General features: G+C 40.0%; 1 pseudogene across 1 annotated transcript; it reads left to right on the forward strand.

Moving 5' to 3' along the window:
- Nucleotides 1–16360: 16360 nt before the first annotated feature.
- Nucleotides 16361–17670, forward strand: LOC309831220 (elongation factor 1-gamma-like; annotated as a pseudogene). The gene has a single exon. The product of its transcript is annotated as an elongation factor 1-gamma-like (transcript).
- Nucleotides 17671–17984: the final 314 nt, after the last annotated feature.

The raw sequence follows: 17984 nt of genomic DNA on the forward strand, positions 1-17984 counted from the left end.
TTTCATGAGACATCTCATCCCAACCTCTTGTTTACCAGATTAAAAAACAGGATCCCAGAAAATCTAAGTGCCTTGAACAATGTCACACATATAATTGTTAATATAACTAAGGCAGGAACTGAAGTTGCCAACGTTAACTCTTGTACATATTTTTTAAAGCAAATTATTATTTCCCCCCGTTAATGTTCTCTAGGAAAAGAAGTTCCACAAAGTTCCTCAGTACTCTGTTCTATTGTTCCTTCTCACTAGAATCCTTTCTTTCTGCCCCACCCAACTACAAAACTTCCTATTTTTTTCTATGTCTGTCTTCCTCAGAAACTAATCAAGAATTTTACTAGAGCTTACTAAGTGAGAGAGTGGCATGGACATATATACATTACCAAATGTAAAATAGATAGCTAGTGGGAAGCAGCCGCACAGCACAGGGAGATCAGTTCCGTGCTTTGTGACCACCTAGAGGGGTGGGATAAGGAGGATCTGAGGGAGATGCAAGGGGGAGGAGATATGGGGATATATGTATATGTATAGCTGATTTGTTATAAAGCAGAAACTAACACACCATTGTAAAGCAATTATACTCCAATAAAGATGTTTTAAAAAAAAGTGTAGTACTTCTTGCATTGATGGTGTGGTGATCTGAATGTCTACTTTCTAACTGCTCAGGCTCCTATGGGGAATACACAAGTGGTAAAGGGAAATTTTTGCCTTCTAAAATGTATTGGCTAGACAGCATGTGAAAGAAACTCAACCATGGTGAAATGACCACTCTTACATGAGGTCAAGAAAGTCAGAGTGTGGTGAACATGAAGATGTGACACTCAGATCCCTTTAAGGAAAGACTTGCTGCCAGTTTTGAGAAGTGTGGTCAGCACACAGCTTCTTGTCAGTCCCTGCTCAGCTCCATGAAGCCAGACCCGCCTTTTCCTGAAGTCATGTCCTTCTCACATCTTCTAGGGCAGCCCAAATCCTACGTCTGCCAAGAGGGGGTAAAATGCTGCCCTCACTTCAGCCTGACAGGGCATAGCCCTGATGGGTAATACTCACTCCAGATCTCTGCCAACTTGGTAGAGGCCTGGTCAGGCATGCCTCTACCCAATTCTGTTTTTTCCTGCTTTGAATTTGAATATTTTTCTCCACCCAATTCTGTTTTCTCCTGCTTTCCTTTATAATGATTGCTGATAAACATCTTGCATCTCAAATATTTCAGCATCTTAATCCTAGAAACCACATCTGCAACAGAGAGCTGCCATGCAGGGAGAACTAAAAAGAGCAGATATGCTGGGAAAGGCAGAATCAGGAGTCAAAAAGGGAGTTATGATAGCTTTACATTTTCTGCTTTTATTCTCCTGAACCCAGCTATATTCTGCCTTTTCATTCTGTGTGCCAACCTTGCAGATCAGAATAAATCACTCTTATTATTTTTAGTATTAGCTTAATTTAATTCAAATCAGTTTTTGTTTTTACTAGTCATAATCAAAATTATAACTGAATATGACTGAAAGCTGTATTTTGTGGTACTGATAGAGACTATAACAAAAACAAAAAGAATAAAAATATTAACATGAGCTTATAAAGACAGGGAAGTAAGATTTCTCTTTGGAGCAGAAGAGACATGACCTCAGCCTGTGACAGGGTGGTCATCTTGCTCTCATAAAGGTACAGCCACCTGAGTGAGGATGACACCAGTATGCAGAGCCAAGAGTTTGGGAGAGACAATTCCTGCTGATATCGTTGAGCTCCAAGTACAACCCTGCCAGAACCCTTCTGCCTGTGGACTTATTTGTGCTGTCTGTTCCTTCAGAATGGAAACCCACCTGCTTCACTCCCTTCTGTGCCTGGTGTCTAAAAGCTGCCCAGCACACAGTAGGACCTCAGTGAATGTGTGCTGGGTGTGTGGACGCTGTAGGCCACAGACAAGAATGATCCAGGCAGTGATGAAACACGATAAAGTCTCTCCCGTTCATTCACAGCTCCCTGCTCCTCCATCTCCTCCTGTCCTTCCTCATGTGGTGAGGTCATGTGTGGTGTCCCATCCCCCTCCTCTAGGACTAGCCCACTGGGCACCTGAAGCCAGAGATGTCTCATCCAATGGAAGGTGACCATGTCACTCCCTGCTCATGGACTCCCTGCTCTTTAGAACAAAACCCACAGCCCTCCCTGTGGGACTGTGCTTGGACTAATGAGGGCAACCAGGAGAAGCCATGGCGCAGCCAGCCAGTCTAGGCCCAAGGCTTACAGAACAGGAGATGTTCTCATAAGCAGAGTGTTCTCTCATCAGGCCTGACTGCTTTCCAGCCCTGAACTGGGGGATGTTTAAGTTTGGAGACACAGAGCACAGTGCACCAGTGGAGGTGGTCTGGAAGCAAGGGGTGCTCATCCAACACCCCACTCCCCAGCCTCACTCCCAACACTTCAACTTCTTTTTTTTTTTTATTATGAAACATTTTATTTCCTCTGTGTGAATCTACTTATTAATCTATGTAAATAGTGACTTTCCAAAGGGGAAGAGGGTGAGTTTAGGATAGCACTCTGGTAGAAGCTATAAAACTGACTCTTCCTGGGCTATATTTATTAGTAGCTCAATGTCATATTAACATTCTACTAGTAGGCTCTTTTAGAGAGCATTGGCTTTTCTATAGGAGGCTGTCCAGAAAAAAATCTTTTAGTGTCTTTACAAAGTCTCCCTTCCCTAAATTCTCAATAAATAAAGAAGTGAGAACCAGACTGTTCTCAGACTTAGATTATATTGCTTTCAGCTTCCAGCCTCTGGGTGGAATGAAAGTTCATTTATTGCAATTCATTTTCTCTTTCTACTTCAGGTGGGATAAGTATATATAATGAGCAGTCCTCTGAGGTTCTGCTGATTTCCTAAAGAGCAAATTTTTTTTATTAGTTTCTGCTTTATAACAAAGTGAATCAGTTATAGATAAACATATGTTCCGATATCTCTTCCCTCTTGCATCTCCCTCCCTCCCACCCTCCTTATCCCACCCCTCCAGGTGGTCACAAAGCACCGAGCTGATATCCCTGTGCTATGCAACTGCTTCCCACTAGCTATCTACCTTACATTTGGTAGTGTATGTGTAGTCCATGCCTCTCTCTCACTTTGTCACAGCTCATCCTTCCCCCTCCCCATATCCTCAAGTCCGTTCTCCAGTAGGTCTGTGTCTTTATTCCTGTCTTAACCCTAGGTTTTTCATGACAATTTTTTTTCTTAAATTCCATATATATGTGTTAGCATACGGTATTTGTCTTTCTCTTTCTGACTTACTTCACTCTGTATGACAGACTCTAGGTCTATCCACCTCATTACAAATAGTTCAATTTCATTTCTTTTTATGGCTGAGTAATATTCCATTGTATATATGTGCCATATCTCCTTTATCCATTCATCCGATGATGGACACTTAGGTTGTTTTCATCTCCAGGCTATTGTAAATAGAGCTGCAATGAATATTTTGGTACATGACTCTTTTTGAATTATGGTTTTCTCAGGATATATGCCCAATAGTGAGATTGCTGGGTCATATGGTAGTTGTATTTGTAGATTTTTAAGGAAACTCCATACTGTTCTCCATAGTGGCTGTAGCAATTCGCATTCCCACCAGCAGTGCAGGAGTGTTCCCTTTTCTCCACACCTTCTTCAGCATTTATTGTTTCTAGATTTTTTGATGATGGCCATTCTGACTGGTGTGAGATGATATCTCATTGTAGTTTTCATTTGCATTTCCTTAATGATTAATGATGTTGAGCATTCTTTCATGTTTTTGTTGCCAGTCTGAATATCTTCTTTGGAGAAATGTCTATTTAGGTCTTCTGCCCATTTTTGGATTGGATTGTTTGTTTTTTTGTTATTGAGCTGCATGAGCTGCTTATAAATTTTGGAAATTAATCCTTTGTCAGTTGCTTCATTTGCAAATATTTTCTCCCATTCTGAGGGTTGTCTTTTGGTCTTGTTTATGGCTTCCTTTGCTGTGCAAAAGCTTTGAAGTTTCATTAGGTCCCATTTGTTTATTTTTGTTTTTCTTTCCATTTCTCTAGGAGGTGGGTCAAAAAGGATCTTGCTGTGATTTATGTCATAGAGTGTTCTGTCTATGTTTTCCTCTAAGAGTTTTATAGAGCTAATCAATGAATTGGGTAAAGTTTCAGGATACAAAATTAATGCACAGAAGTCTCTTGCATTCCTATACACTAATGATGAAAAATCTGAAAGTGAAATCAAGAAAACACTCCCATTTACCATTGCAACTTAAAGAATAAAATATCTAGGAATAAACCTACCTAAGGAGACAAAAGACCTGTATGCAGAAAATTATAAGACACTGATGAAAGAAATTAAAGATGATACAAATAGATGGAGAGATATACCATGTTCTTGGATTGTAACAATCAACACTGTGAAAGTGACTCTACTACCCAAAGCAATCTACAGTTCAATGCAATCCCTATCAAACTACCACTGACATTTTTCACAGAACTAGAACAAAAATTTCACAATTTGTATGGGAACACAAAAGACTCCGAATAGCAAAAGGAATCTTGAGAACGAAAAATGGAGCTGGAGGAATCAGGTTCCCTGACTTCAGACTATACTACAAAGCCACAGTAATCAAGACAGTATGGTACTGGTACAAAAATAGAACGATAGGTCAATGGAACAGGATAGAAAACCCAGAGATAAACCCACGCACATATGGTCACCTTATCTTTGATAAAGGAGGCAGGAATGTACAGTGGAGAAAGGACAGCCTCTTCAATAAGTGGTGCTGGGAAAACTGGACAGGTACATGTAAAAGTATGAGATTAGATCTCTCCCTAACACCATACACAAAAATAAGCTCAAAATGGATTAAAGACCTAAATGTAAGGCTAGAAACTAACACTTCAACTCCTTACTGCACCGATGCCTGTTCTCCAATTCCTGTGGTCAAATCCACATGTTGGGTTCCCTCCCCATGGGGAAAGGGGAGAGCAGAGCCCAAATCCTACATGATAGGAAACTCAGCTGCACAGGAAACTGACCACACCACACACAGTTTTGTTCATGGGACCTTGTTATCTTATTACAGACCTCTCAGTCATAATTTTTTTTTATCTTTCAGTGAGAATTTTATTTATTAATAAAAATTATATATATCAAAGGTGTGCAACATGATGTTTTGATATAAATATACATTGTGAAATGATTTAGTAAAAACAATTAACATATCCACCACAAAATGTTATCATTTTGTGTGTGTAGCGAGAACACTTAAGATCTACTCTCTCAGCAAATTTCAAGTATACAGTGCAGTTAAATAATAAATTTTTTAATAAAGCAAACAACCCAGGGCAAAGAGGTATCCAGGATCAAGTTTATAAAGAGCCTTTCAATTAATGAAATGATGTATCTGTGGCAATTCCTTTCTAAAGACACCTGAAATCCTTACTTCTTTAATACTAGTTAAGCTCAGTGTAAACTATAGAATAATTTTATGGCATTTCTCATAATTAACACAGGTTGCAGGGACCAAAGTTCCTCTTGGACCTTATGAAAATGTTTGGTAATGTTAGTGCCAGAAGGTAATACACACTTTCTGCATTTCTGCCCTGCAATGCAGCAGTTATTGCCGTTGGGAGTCATCGTGATAATTCTCTTAGGTCATTTTTCCATTTAGTTGTTCTCATTATCTCCAAGTGCTGCATGACTACATGCTTCTCAAACTGGAAAATGCATAGCCCCAATTCTGTGAAGGGAAGATTCAAAACAAAGTGTTTGTGATACATCTTTCTGGAGCATCAAGTTTATTGACAAGAATTGGAACAACAAAGTAGCTGAAAAGAGCTATCCCCCTCCTCCAACAACATGGAAGACAGAGTGAGGGAACGTGTCCCAGGAGATGCAGTTCAGTCTCTTAATTTTCACCTAGGTGGGGACTGAGGGGAGAGACCTGCAGTAAGGGTGACCTCTACTCTGGTCCTCCAGGTGACTCCAAACCATCCTCTGAGCTGGCCATGTTTTGGATATGATGCTTCTGAAGGCCATGGATGTGCATAGAACACTCCCATCATCCAATGGACAAAGTCCCAGGGAGCACGGCCTGACCATCCTGCTTTGGCCATCCATTCGGTATTACATTGGTCTCACTTTATTTTGACACTTCTTGCTGGGCAGTCTGCAACATAGGTGTTTTAAAATAAAGTTCCAGAATCTCCCAGCCACACCCTGCTGTTTCTGGCTGTGGCCAGAGGGAGCAGCTGGGGACACTCTATCAGCCTCCCCAGCATGGGAGGAATTTCCAGGGTTGGATACACCCTGAGAGCAGCTGGTTCCTTCTTGAGCTCCAGTCTTGCTACTGGTGCTCCCGATGGAGGGGGATGCCCCAGGCCCACACTGGAGGGACTGGGATGGGGGTGGCAGTCCTCACCTCCAGGCTGGGTGGGGAATTGGCAGGCTCTCTGGCCTTCTGCCCTGACTCCTGGTCCTCCTGAAGCCACTCATTTTCTCCCTGTTACAGCCATGTGGGGTTAAGAGGCTCACTTTTCACAGACACCTCAGGACTTGGGGAGGTTCAACCCTGTGGCTGCTGAGGTTAGTCGAATGGGAGGGCCTCATAGTGATGGTGCAGACCCAACCTTGTGTTCCTTAGAGCTCATGCTGTCATCCCTCCTGCCTGTTCTTGAGTGGTGAACCTGGTTTCACCCCAATCTCAGGGGCTCTTTTCACAAGACAGCTCACTGTACAGCCTGAGTGGCTCCTCCTCGCCCATGTTCACCCATGGATGCCTCATTAGGTCACTTAAAGTGTCTCTGTTCCTGGGGTTGAGGGTCATCATTGTTTTCAAGAGATTTTCTATCTCTAAGGAGAGATAAAAGGAGATATAATGTTGCCCTTTCAAGGTTTGCTGCCCAGCTCCCAAAAGTTCTCTCCTCCAAAGGGTAGAGATCCAGTCACCATAAAGTAGAGAACCACCCCCAGGCTCCTCTCATCCACCAAGGGGTTGGCATAGTTCTGGCCCAGGAAGAGTTCTGGGACAGCAGGAATGGGGCTGCCACAGAAGATATCAAGCTTGTCACACTAATTAAACTCATTGCTGAGGCCAAAGTCTGTAATTTTCATGTTCATCTTGGCATCAAAGGGGAGGTTCCATGGCTTCAGGTCCTGGTGCATGATGCCCACTGTTGGCAGTGCTGCAGAGCAGAGATCAGCTGCCAGAATGTGCCTCAGGCCTCTGCCTCTGTCATGTGGCCATGGTCCTGTACCTAGCTAGACGTGTTCCCCCCACTTAGGTACTCCATGTCCAGGAACAGTGTCAGTCACCTCCAACAGCTGTACAGTATAGGAGTGATTCAGAGCCTTCATAATGTGGACTTCCCAGAAAAGTCTCAGGAGGCTGGAGGAGCTCTGCTGACTTTTCTTAATGACCTTGTTGGCTACCTCTGTCCCAGTCAGAATGTGCCAGGCCAGCTTCACCTTGGAAAAGTTACCTTCACCAATAGTGTGGAGGATCTCATAGTTGTCAATATGAACCTCCTCATCAGCAGAGATGGCCTTGGGGCCCTTCATCATGGTGGCCTGCTAACTACACCAACTGACAGCACTAACTAGCAATGCTAACTATGCTAAGTGTACTAACTATACTAACAGTGCTAATATTAACAATGCTAACTATACTAACTATGCTAATAAACAATATTAACTATACCAACTATGCTAACTATACCAACAATACAAACTATACTAACTGTACTAATACTAGCAATATTAGGGGAAAAATAAGATAAAATGAGAAAAAGAACAAAGAAATAAAAGAAAGCAGACAGAAAAAAGTGGGGAAAACAAAAAAAATTGAGAAGAAAAAATTTTTTAAAGAAAGAAAAAATGATAAAAAGACAAAAAATAAAGAAAAACGAGAAAACAGAACAAAGAAAACTAAGTAAAATGAAAAGCAAAAGAAAATGAGAAAAATAAAAAAGAGTAGAGAAAAAGAAAAAAATAAAGAAAACAAGATGGCAAAAACAAGGAGAAAACACAAGCTCACTGTGAGTCCAAGGATATCAGGTCACAAAAAGAATCTTCCTGGACTCTAAGGACAAAAATACTTAGGCCTAACCAGGGACTTAATGGCACCTTATGAGGTCAGAGAAAGAAATGGATCAATCATGGCTGGGGATAAACCACAGTGTTTTGCTTTCTTTTTTTTTTTTTTTTTTTTCTTTCATGTTTTGGTCTCAAGACCCCTTTATGCTTAGAAAAAAATGATCCCAAAGAGATTTTTCTTTATGTATGTTATTACAGATTGGTATTTACTTTGTTAGACATTTAAATCTGTAAGATGCTTCAGTGACATTTTCATTTCTAGTTTGAAAATCTGTAGGAATTTTAAAGACCTCATAATATCTACACTTGAAATATTCAATTCCTTTTCCTTAAACTCTGGTCTCAAAAAGATGTTACAACTTAACTGATATCAGGACACTGTAGAAAAATTTTCTGTTGCATAAGACATGATAACGTATATTATTATCCAGGAAGCTGAGAGGAAGATTTGCCAGGAAGATCATTAGCAGATTTCTCATCAGGAACCTTGGAGATCAGATGGCTTGGGTTGATGTATTCAAAGTGTTGAAGGAAATAAGCTGTCAACAAAGAATCTTATACCTAGCAAAACTGTCCTTCAAAAATGAGGGAGAAATTAAGACATTCCCAGATAAAAAAGATAAAAATATATGATGCAAATATTTGCTACCTATAAGAGACTCACTTCAGATCCAAAGACAAAAAAAAGTTGAACATAGATAGAAAAAGATAGTCCATGCAAATAGTAACCAAAAGAAAGCAGGAGTGGCTGTACTAATATCAGACAAAATAGACTTTAACTCAGAAGAGTTTACAAGAGACAAAGAAGGACATTATATGTTAATAAGGGGTTCAATAGAGCAAGAAGGTAAAATCATAAACATTTACATACTTAAAGACAAGCAAATGTGGACAGAACTGAAGGGAAAAATCATTCTACATAATAGTTGGAGACTTCAATATTCAACTCTCAATGATGGATAAACAACCAGACAATAGAAGTGAGGAGGTAGAGGACACAATACTGAACAACACAATAAACAAATTAGATCTAACAGACATACACAGAACCCTTCCCAACAATAGAACACATGTTCTTCTCAAGTGCATGTGGGACCTTCTCCAGGACAGACCATGTGTTAGGTCACGATTTGTCTCAGTAGATTTTAAAAGATAGATATCGTACAAAGTATCTTCTCCAACTACAATGGGATAATAGATATCAGAAAGAGTGAGACTTCCCTGGCAGTCCAGTGGTTAAGACTTCACCTTCTGGACTTCCTTGGTGGTACAATTGTTAAGAATCTGCCAATGCAGGGGGCATGGGTTCATGCCCTGGTCTGGGAAGATCCCACATGCTGTGGAGCAGCTAAGCCTGTGCACCACAACTACTGAAGTTGCATGCCTAGAGCCCATGCTCTGCAATGAGAGAAGCCACTGCAATGAGAAGCCCATACACCACAATGAAGAGTAGCCTCCACTCACCACAACTAGGGAAAACCCTCTTGCAGCAATGAAGACACAACACAGCCAAAAAGTAAATAAATAAAAATAAAATAAATTTTAAAAAAATTAATTCAAAAAGAAAAACAAAGAACTTCACCTTCCAATGCAGGGGGTGTGGGTTCAATCCCTGGTCAGGGAGCTAAGATCCAGAGTGCCTCAGGGCCAAAAAACCAAAACAAAACAGAAGCAATATTATAATAAATTCAATAAAGACTTTTAAAAAATGGTCCAGGGCTTCCCTGGTGGCGCAGTGGTTGAGAGTCCACCTGCCGATGCAGGGGACATGGGTTCGTGCCCTGGTCTGGGAGGATCCCACATGCCGCGGAGCGGCTGGGCCTGTGAGCCATGGTTGCTGAGCCTGCGCGTCTGGAGCCTGTGCTCTGCAATGGGAGAGGCCGCAACAGTGAGAGGCCCGCGTACCGCAAAAAAAAAAAAAAAAAAAGTCCACATCAAAAAAATCTTTAAAAAAAAAAGAATTTTTTATTAAAAAAAAAGAAACCAGCAACAGGAGGAAAAGTGGAAAATTCACAAATTTGTGAAAATTAAACCACTTTATAGAACCACCATGTCAAAGAAGAAAGCAAGAGGGAAATTAGAAAATACTTAGAGATGAAGGAAAATGAAGCACAACACACCAAATGTGGGAAAGAGCAAAGCAGTGCTAAGGAGAAATTTATAGCTATAAACACATTTTTAAAACCCTCAAATCAACAACCTAACCTCATGAAACTTAGGGAACTAGTAAAAGAAGAATGAACTAAACCTAATACTAGCAGAAGGGAGCAAATAATAAAGATTAGAGCAGAGACAAAATAGAGAGTAGAAAACCAATAGAGAAAATCAACAAAACCCAAAACTGGTTCTTTGGAAAAATTAACAGTGTTGACAAATCATTAGCTGGAATGACTAAAGAAAAGGGAAGACAAATTATTAAAATCAGAAATGAACATGGGGACATTATTACTGACTGTAGAGAGATAAAAAGGATTATGAAAAATTGTACTGTAACAAATTGGATAACCTAGATAAAATGGACAAATCCCTAAAAGTATAAAACCTCCCAAGGCTGAATCACAAAGAAATAGAAAATCTGAATAGACTCATAACTAGTAAGGTGATTGGATCAGTAATCAAAAACCTCTTTACAAAAAGAGCTCTGGAACAAATTGATAGCTGGCAAATTGATTCACTGGTGAATCATATGACATTTAAAGAAGAACTAACACCAAGCCTTCTCAAAGTCATGCAAAAGAAATTCAGGAGAAAGAACACTTCTTAACTTACTCTGTGAGGCTGGCATTGCCTTGATACCCCCCAAATATCTCTGGCTCATCTTCTAGACAGTCACCAGAGTATTTTACTAAAATATCCAGGCAGAGCTGTTCTTTGCCCAGTGGCTTGAATCTGGTTCCTCTAAGATCTTTCTACTTCCCTTCAGTCCCACCCCCTGATTCCTGGAGAGGGGAGAGGTGCTGAAGATTGACACAATCACTAATGGCCAGTGATTTAGTCAGTCATGCCCATTGTACTGAAGCCTCCATAGAACTCCAGAATGATAAGGTTCAGAGAGCTTCCAGGTTGGTGAACTTGTGGAGGTTTGGGAAGTAGAGAACTCAGAGGGCATGGAAGCTCTGTGCTCCTGAGTTATAACCTTTTATAATTTATAACCTTTTATAATGAGACATCATTGCACTGAGAATATAACTGCAGGCACTGATTGGGTCAAAACCTCCACACTGCCTTTCCATGCATTGGTGAATGTATACAGTGAAAAATAAATAAATAAATAAAGACTGGGGAGTAAGCAAGAATGACAAGATTTTAATACTTTTTTTCTCCAGCCCATTATTTCTTTCTTCTTTTTTTCTGTCTTCTTTTTTTCATTTTTTCTTTTCTTTTCTTTCTTTCTTTTTTTTTTTTTTTTGCCTTAATTCCTTCTCTGTTTCTTTGTTCCCTGCTAGTCTCTGTAACTAATTTTTTTTTCTGATCCAACAACCTAAGAAGATTCCTTTGTTGCCAGAAGAACAAATTGGAGTTTCTAAGGGTGGTACATTTATCTAGCCTGGGACATTACAAGTGCCAGAATTTCAGTAGATCTTGTATGTTATGACCAAGGTTGGTAATAGGGAAAAGGAAATAGATCATGAACAAGAAAATTTAGGTCTTGCTGCATTTTATTTCATGTATAGGAAATTATGTCTACAGTTTCGTTAAGGTACATAATCATATGATTTTTAGCCTAGCACCTCTCATGTTCCTCCTCTTTCTTCCTAGTTCAATGACATTTTTCTCATCCTCCAAACCCCTAATTTACTAAGTTGGGAACTCCATGAGAGGGAGAACCATATCAATCCCTTTTACCGTGGTATCCCCAAAACTAAGCATGAATCACAGGGAGACATTTCATTGTGTATTTGCCTGAAAATATGATTTTATTTATTAATAAGTGAATGTTCAGCTTTTTGTTACTACAACATATTTTATAGAGGTTGTTTTATTTCACCCTGATAACAGGAGTCAGATCCCCAAAAGAGTTACCCTCAGGCAGATCCAGGGTATGACTACAGTGGGATCTTCTGCATCTATAGCCATATATCTTTCCACTAACTACACCTACCTCCGTGTTAGCAAGATCAGTAGCAGGCTTCAGAGATTGTTCCTCACTCAATTGGCTGCTTCCAGTAGTGAGTGATAAAAGTAGTTTAACAAAGCTCTCTGGGATACAAGCAGATCAAAATGATAGATCCCTACTCCATTGGTTTTGTTTTGTTTTATTAACATGCAAATGAATGAAAAGCAAAGGGAGTTCTTCCAAGCCTAATTTTGTTTGTTGAGGAGGGAGGAATGAAGACATGATCAGAAGCCCCATTGAAGCCCAACTTCAAATGCTCCAATAGATCTGTAGTCTTTTGGAAATCAGATAGGTTGATAGGGCATCAGGATCTCGGACAACTGAATACAGCAAGGGATGAGTGAATGATTAGTGATGACTAGGCAAGATTTCAAGCATCCTGGGAAGTGCAAAGTAGCAAATGCTCTAAAGAGAAAGCTTTCGTCTTGTAAACCTGAATGCAAAATTCACCAATTCATGGAAAGACAGTGTGGACCCTTTTACCTAATCAGTGCCTGCAGTTATATTCTCAGTGCAATGATGTCTCCTGATTGCCTGGCACATGTATTCTATGCTTCTCTTTTAATCTTTCAAGCTCTCTCTAGGTCTCTGTTCCCACCCCCTTACTTCCTATCTCTCTCATCAGTGACCCAAACTGACAGCTGTACATGAGCCATGGTGCTACCCTAGCTCCCATGCTACCCTGCATGCCCTCTCCCCTATTTCTCCTAAAAATTATCCCTCATTTTAGATTATCCACAGTTTCCTAAATTACTACACTCCATACTTCTAAGAATCACAAATATAATTTGAATGATAAATAGCTAAGTGTTTTAATTTATACTGCTCTCCCTCTATGGCATTTTTTTCAAGAAAATGTGTTTACAGTGTATGTACCTGCAGGTCAGGAGTTCTGTTTTTCAATTCTTCCAGGCGAATTAACATGTTACTAGATCACTAGGATGTACTTAATATAAAGTGACAGATCCATGTCTTATCAAGCATTATATAAACTATAAACTATATATAAACTATACATCAGTTTGTTCCCTCGCCCTATAAAAATATCTGTTCCTTACCCTTTTACAAATACCATTTGTCATTTTCAAGCTGCTTCTGGAAATGAAAAAGGCTTTGCTCTAAACATGAACCAACTTAAATGCCATCAATAAAAAGACACTATAACTTACACACAGAGCCCCCTATCCATATCTAAATCCTTTTGTACCTGCTTGATACATTGACAAACCTTCTGTTTTTTATTTTACCATCTTGTTCATATTTTAGCAGCAAACTTTACACATTGGTATAAATGCATTTTTCATGATAAATTTACTGAATTATTTTATATTACTCCATTTGCTTTTCTAAATCTGCATTCATATAGGTGAGATTTATGAATAATTTTTTATATGAGCCACTTTGAGGTGCCTTAATGTAATGGTGCTTCATGAATCACTGGGTGAGTTTGAGCTGAGGTGTAGCAGGCTATTTATCTCCTATTGCCATGCCAATGACACATTACCAGGACATGACATAATGGGTGCTGTCTGGTTTAATAAAAGATTTTTCCTCCTCCAGTACTTGAGGAGAGAGATTTCAATCAGCTCACAGTCTGGGACTCTATCTACTCTCAGGTTGAAGTCATACTGTCAACAGCATAGCTTGCCATGAAGGGTGCTGGTAAAAGCATATTTGCTTGGACCAGCTCCAGACTGAGAAAACCCACAGCAAAAGCTAAACTAACAAGCAAGGACAAAGACATTTTCCAAATAGTGATGACTCCTGATTACATTTCTAAATTCTTCAGCCCAAATTTGGATGTGGCACATGTAGACTTTCATCTAAAATCAGTGAAACTCCCAGAAGAATTGTGTCTGGAGAGAAGGCTGTCTGATGTGATAAACAGCAAAATCTCCATCAGCCCAATTCAACTCAGAATTCTCTAAAGAGAAGAGTGTGAAGAAAAGAGAAACTCGGTACAAAAGGTTTCTCTGTTCTTGGCTGAGGATTTTGCTGACTGCAAGAATTATGCATCACTCAGACCCAGCAAACAGGGCTATGCTATCATTGTCACATCTCCCCAAAGTTACAACCCCATCGAGGTGTCTCACACTAAGTGAGAGCCCCAACATTTGAAGGAAAGAATCACTCCTCTTTGTGTCTGACACAGCTGGACTCAGAACTCTGTCATCACAGAGAAAATGGTTTATTGGCTCCCACAGTAACACATCAAACCTTCTGGAGATGTCAGGAGACCAAAGCAGTCATTCCCAGGCATCTGACTTCTTAGTAAAGCAGAGAAGGAAGACATCTTTGCAGTTGATGGGCCACAATTCCCTTGCCTCTCCAACACATTGTACTATTGGGTCTGAAACTCATGTCAAGGAAGAGAAGACTTTTCAAAGATGACCCTTTCTCTGTATCCTCTTATCTAACTTCCTCCAGGGAAAGGGAGAACCATAGATACGGAGTTTCAATTCTGAGGAGAATATTGTTTAAAAAACAAAAAAAAAATTCTTTTGAATCCTCCCCCTTAAGACTGGTCATTAATAAATGGTAAAAGTAGCTAACTATGGAGTATGGCTTTACCTTGAGACCTTTGTTTTCAGCTTCCCTCTCCCTTTCATTTATCACTTCCCTGATGGAATTGTTTAGAGCCTGTGTATTCTCCCCTGCTTTTCTTTATCAAAGCTGCTCTTATTACTTTTTTCCAGGGAATTTATTATTGCCTCTCTGTGAACACAGCACCATTCTAATTGTTATAGGATATGAAAAATATGTATTAATGAAAATATTTGGCCTCAAAATTAATAGTTAATCTTAAGAAATAATGGTTAATGAATGTGCCTGGCACTCTGCTCAGTGCTTTACAAGTGTCTCTTTTAAACCTATGGCATAGTTGTCCCTACTGCTATTCCTGGGAAGCTTATAATGATAAAGAAAACTTGTTCAATATAACACAACTAGAAAATAGCTGAGCAGGACTCAGACCTAGGCAATAAGGCCCTAACCTTGCACTTTTTACCACTAAGTTGTTACCAACTCCCTAAAGACAAAATACACAAAACAATCAGAGATGCATAATAGAGCAAACAAAACAACATGAGATGCTAAAATTTAGATATTCAAATGTCAGTATCTAAGTGTGTGGCCAAGAAAGGAAAAACCCATTTAGACATAACCTTATCCTTCACTAGAATGAAAACCATGAGGCACAAGCATTTGTCTTTATTGTTGTATTCCTAGTCCCTAATCCATAGTCAGTCACATAATAATAATAACTATTTTCTGAATAAATATTTTTAAATGTCCTAGACATAGAAAACAAACTTATGGTTACCAAAGGGGAAAGGGGGTGAGGGATAAAATTGAAATTTGGGATTAACAGATACACATTACTATATATAAAATAGATAAGCAACAAGGACCTACTGTATAGCACAGGGAACTATATTAATATCATATATATATATATATATATATATATATATATATATATATATATATATATATAACTGAATCACTTTGCTGTATACCTGAAACATTGTAACTTGACTCTACTTCCATAAAAAAATAACATTTTAAAAAAAGATTTGTACTTGTAAAGTAACAAGAGGCTTTTCATTAACTCTTATGACAATAATGGCAGAGTAAGAAATAGTTTATCACAGTGGGTAATAGTCATCTGAGAATGTTGTTGTTTTTTTACAAAGAAATGTGTTCCAGTCGTGTAATGAGGGTTGAAAAATCCCAGCGATATTAGCTCTCCCTGTTGCTAGTTTATGGAAATGTTAGTACTGTACGTAAAAGAAGATAATAATTCTAAGTAGAATTATCTACCATAATAACAATGTACTTATATTAATTCTTGAGATAAAATTAAAAAAACTTTTAAGAGAACTTTTTTCTTTATTCCAGCTAGTATATGAAATATTTTAAAAGACCCTTAATGTATTAAGTAAGCTGAATAAAGATTGAGCGTGTGCTTCAAAAATCATGGGGTTGTTTAAGAAATGGGATAATTTAGCTCAATTGACTTAATGAATCTTCACATTATTGATAAAATCTTCATGCTAGCCTTCCCTCTAAGAGCCTTACGCATCACTTTTATAAGGTACCCAGCTTAAAATGATCACATAGTAATATGACAATAAATTAGCCCCTTTCTCTGCAGAATCACCATGGCGGCTGGAACCTTGTGCACATATCCTGAAAACTGGAAGGCCTTCAAGGCCCTCACTGCCACTCAGTACAGCGGGGATCAAGTCCATGTGCTCTCCGCACCACCCCAGTTCTATTTTGGCCAAACCAACTGCACCCCCGAATTTCTCAGTAAATTTCCTGCTGGCAAGGTTCCAGCCTTTGAGGGTGATGATGGATTCTGTGTGTTTGAGAACAATGGCATTGCCTCCTATGTGAGCAACGAGGAGTTGCAGAGAAGTACTCTTGAAACAGCAGTCTAGGTGGTGCAGTGGGTGAGCTTTGCTGATAGAAACATAGTTCCCCCAGCCAGTACCTGGGTGTTCCCCACCTTGAGCAACATGCACCACAACAAGCAGGTCACAGAGAATGCAAAGGAGGTGGTGAGGCAAATTATGGGGCTGCTGGATGCTCACTTGAAGACAAGGACTTTTCTGGTGGGCGAACGTGTGACAATGGCTGACATCACAGTTGTCTGCACCCTGTTGTGGCTTTATAAACAGGTTCTGAAGCCTTCTTTCTGCCAGTCCTTTCCTAATACAAACCACTGGCTCCTCACCCGCATTAACCAGCCCCAGTTCTGGGCTGTCTTGGGTGAGGTGAAACTGAAAAAATAGCCCAGTTTGATGTTAAAAAGTTTGCAGAGAGCCAGCCTAAAAAGGACACCCCACGGAAAGAGAAAGTTTCTCGAGAAGAGAAGAAGAAGCCCCAAGCTGAGCAGAAGGAGGAGAAGAAGACAGCTGCCTCTGCTACTGAGGAGGAGCTGGATGAATGTGAACAGGCATTGGCTGCTGAGCAGAAGGCCAAGGATCCCTTTGCTCACCTGCCCAAGAGTAACTTTGTGTTGGATGAATTTAAGCGCAAGTACTCCAACGAGGACACACTCTCCGTGGTGCTGCCGTACTTTTGGGAGCACTTTGATAAAAATGGCTGATTCCTGTGGTACAGCGACTACTGCTTCCCTGAAGAGCTCACCCAGACATTCATAAGCTGCAACCTTATCAATGGAATGTTCCAGCGATTGGAAAAACTGAGGAAGAATGCCTTTGCCAGTGTCATTCTCTTTGGAACCAACAATAGCAACTCCATTTCTGGAGTCTGAGTCTTCCGAGGCCAGGAACTTGCCTTTCCCTTGAGTCCAGATTGCCAGGTGGATTATGAGTCATACACATAGCAGAAACTGGATCCCAGCAGCGAGGATACCCAGCCGCTGGTTCAAGAATATTTTTCCTGGGATGGGGTCTTCCAGCATGCGGGCAAAGCCTTTAATCAGGGCAAGATCTTCAAGTGAACATCTCTTGCCACTGCCTAGCTGCCTGCACCTGCCTTTCAGGGAGAATGGGGGTCATTAAAGGAAACTGAACATTGAACCCTTTCCTGCCCTGCCTCCTTCGTGGGTCATGGTTTCTTCAAAGGGGAGTAGATATTTTGAAGCAGGGTGTTGTCTATACCTGCAGGACCTTCCTGTGCAGGAGAGAAGCCTTCAGAAGAGCAGAAAGAGAGGTCTCTCCTCGGTTTTGATTTTTTTTTTAATTGCCTTGCCTCTCCTTTGATGACGATCTTCTAGGCTAGCTGGGAAACATTGGATGTAGTTAGGAGGTGGTG

Source organism: Grampus griseus, assembly GCF_964374135.1.
Source record: "Grampus griseus genome assembly, chromosome: 12".
Taxonomy (NCBI): Eukaryota; Metazoa; Chordata; class Mammalia; order Artiodactyla; family Delphinidae; genus Grampus; species Grampus griseus.